Source organism: Physeter macrocephalus, chromosome 14, assembly GCF_002837175.3.
Source record: "Physeter macrocephalus isolate SW-GA chromosome 14, ASM283717v5, whole genome shotgun sequence".
NCBI lineage: Eukaryota > Metazoa > Chordata > Mammalia > Artiodactyla > Physeteridae > Physeter > Physeter macrocephalus.
The window spans coordinates 63,252,624-63,256,329 of NC_041227.1; positions in this window are offsets into that span (position 1 = coordinate 63,252,624).

Consider the following 3,706-nt stretch of genomic DNA (forward strand, 5'->3'; position numbering starts at 1 on the left):
TAATTTTTTTGCGGTACGCGGGCCTCTCACTGCTGTGTCCTCTCCCGTTGCGGAGCACAGGCTCCGGACGCGCAGGCTCAGCGGCCATGGCTCAGCGGCCCAGCCGCTCCGCGGCATGTGGGATCCTCCCGGACCGGGGCACGAACCCGCGTCCGCTGCATCGGCAGGCGGACTCTCAACCACTGCGCCACCAGGGAAGCCCTCCAGAGGGTGAATTTAGCCTACATGTTTATCTCTCTATTCCCTCCTAAAATACCTCTGAAGTGGTAAAATGTAAAAATCATAGTAACCCTGGAAAAGAGAGAATAGACAAGAAATTCTAGGGAGTTCCTAGAAGATAGGAAATGGCTGCAGACAGACTGACAGAACACTCCATCAGGGCTGAGCACGCCCCGTCTGCCCTGTGGGCAAGACCAGGCTGCTCCCCCAGGGCTCCTTGGCTGGCCTGCCTCTCACAGGGAGCAGTGCTGCCTGAGAGGGAGGAAGGCAGAGGAGCGAAGATGCCCCGTCAGGGGCTGATAGAGAATGGAATAAGCTCTTTCAGAATTTTTAAGTATTTCCCTGGATCCATGGTGTATGTTGGTGTTTCCTTCAGAGGAAGGTGCCGTTGGCAGGAGTTACACAATGTGTGTATCTGTGTATTGGGGGGGGGTTGCACTGTGGGGATGGGGGGTAGGTGTGTACATGCCTGTACATCCCAGGTCCGCAGGCGCAGCCACATAGGCTCCTTTCTATGAAAGGTGACCAGATGGAAATTTGAGGAGCCGTAGAGAGAGAAGCCCTCCCTCCATCAAAGACAAAGGCAGCTGTACTTTGTGCTAGAACATGTCGTTCCAAACTCCTCGGCAGCTGTCTTCATGCCTCCAGGGTCCGTCCATCTTCCCCAGAGCGAGAGGACTCCAAGAGACATTGTTGATTGTTAATAATTTCCGGAATCCTCAGTATCAGCTACTAAGCCAGCAGCCTACTCCACATAAGCAATAATAATTTATAGTTGCAGTTAACGGGCTGTTTTATAGGAACCCACAATTATAATTGGATGTCAAGTGTTGTGAATCTCAGTGGATGGAAAGCGGCAACCTCTGGGGCCTGGTGTTTAATTTTTTAATGTGATTATTAAAATTTCCCATCTCCTGGCTCTTCTATCTTCTCTCAATATGGCTTCCAGCTGTGGCCCCATCTTTGTCCATGCTGTCTTCTCCAGCTCAGAATCTTGACCCTTCCTTCTGTTAAACCTGTTTCTGGACCTGTGACTTTTTACTGAGCATGCGTAGAAAGCCTGGATCCTGCAGAAATAGGGCAGCTACCAACTTTTCTGATTGGGAAACCCACCAAAACAAACCCATCCAAGAAAATATCCTAAGTCCCCGGGTTTGCTCATCTTGCTTTGCACAAACGGAACCCCCCAGCACTCGGCCTGGTAGCCCCAGCCCACCCAGAAGGTGACCATGGGAAGTACCCGGCTCCTTCAACCCAGTGGCCACAGGCTCTTGGAACGGACCGCCTTGGCACTTTGCAGTCAGAATCTGTCCTTAGAGTTCTCCTGCTCCAGACTCTAGGACTCACATTAACACAGGACTCACCAATAGCAAGTATCAGGGAAGTGGTATAGTTGTTTGGGGAAGTGGCAAATAGATTGAGGAACCACGTAAAACATGCTTTTATGTGTCTACTCCTGGGTGAGGAGGAAGTATGGCCTTCTTCTAAGTATGGTTGAGCAAGGGAAGGAAAGAACAATCAGAGAGGGGCTGGCCAGGGTGTCACTACCTGGGAGTGGCCCTGAGTCCACCTGCCTTGTCCATTTCAGGTCCCAGCTCAGCCAAGAACCCCGTGTCTAAAGCCAAGTACAGAGCCTAATGGGGCACTAACTTAGTCCCAATTCTAGCCAAAATCAAAGCCAGTTGAGGACCCAACAATTCCCAGGGCAATTCAGACACAGGCCAAAGTCTAACCCAAGTATAACCCTAGAGCCCTCTCCATAACCCATTTTAGAGCACGGCCAAACCCAGAACCCAGTGGAACAGTTGCCCCGAATTCAGTCCTGCCGAAAATCCATAACCAGGGCCCAAATCCCAAGTCCATGTCAGGATGAGGAATAAGGTGAGGAGTCAAAGACAACCCATTATTGGAAACCATCATCCATTAATCATTCCTGACTCCAGAGCCCTCTGACCCAGCAATTCTCTACTGAGAGGGAATTGCACTCTGAATAGACTCGTCTCATAGCTCCCAAAGCACCATAATTCTCTGGGGACAGAGGTTGTCTACCATTCGACTAGGAAATCCCAAGCTTAGCACAGGGCCCAGCATCATAAATGCTTACCCAGTGACTAGATGGAAAACATGGAGTCAATGAAAAAGAAGGTGGTCTCTAAGTTCATCAGATCTGGATGAGGAGCCCTACTCTGCCACTTCTTAGCTGTGTGACCGCAAGCAGGTCCCTTCCCCTCCCTCTGTTGTGTAATGGTGTGAGGAGGAAATGGAACAGTGCATCTAAACCACCTGGCATGGAATGTTGGTTTCCTTTTTCTTTCTCCAAGGGCAATGGCTCTGAGGGTGGTATTAGATAGTATCTTTTTTTTTTTTCTATCCATCACTGAATGCAGAATCCTCAGAGGGTTTCAGATTCCTAGAGTCCTTGTGACCCACCGAATCTGCTTTGCCATCCTGCTGCCCAACTTTCTATTGTACATAGTTCCAGGGTGGAGTCCCCATAGCTTCCTGTATTAGACATCTATTGCCACAATAGGGCTGGGTAACAAACAACCACAAAACTTCAGGGGGGCACGACAATAAACATTTATCGTTGCTCCTGAATCCCTGGGTTGGCTGAGCCGTTCTGCTGATCTGGGCCAACATCTCACGTGTGATCTAATGTGTCTGCAGTCAGCTGGGGTCCTCAACTCTACTCCATGGGGCTTCTCATCCTCCAGCAGGCTAGCTTGGGCTACTTCATATGGCAATGGTAGGCTTCCAAGAGATGAATGGAAGCCCACAGGAGCCCCTGAGGCCTGGGCTCAGACCTGACACACCATCACTTCCACAGTGAGTAACAAGCCCAGCCCAGGTCCAGAGTGGGGACATAAACTCTGCCTCTTGATAGGAGGAACTTTAGAGTCATCTTGCAAGGGAAAAGGATTCAGAGAAAGGAAGGATTGTGACCATTTTTGGTAATGAATCCACTATACCTTGTTTGTCCTTCTTCCGTCTCTTTGCTTTTGAGAAGGTGGATAAGAGGCTAGAAGGAATGATATGCTTCGACTGGAGTCAGAAACATTTGGGTTCTACCACTTGTATTAGCCTTTCTGAACCTCAGTTTCCTCATCTATACAGCAACATCAGTAGCGAGAACCGCTGACCCTTAGTCTCTTCCCCTGACTCTTTGGGACGTGACTAACCCTCTGGTACTACGAACAGGAAGAAAAATCTAAGCAGCAGATTGTCAAAATCACTGTCTGGTGGCGGCCCTGAGCCTACCTGCCCTACAGAGGCAAGGATTGACTCTATGCTGTCCTTCTCAGATCCCAGGTGAGCCACGGCCCCAGTGTCCAAAGCCAAGTACAGAGCCACGGGTCACCAGGAGGGTGGCCTTTCACCATCTCCCAGGAAAATGTTTCTCCAGGCAGCTATGCCAATGGTGGAAAAGAAAGTCAATGTGGACAAGCAAGTGCATGATTTACTATCCAGTCCATTTTCACCAAAGCCT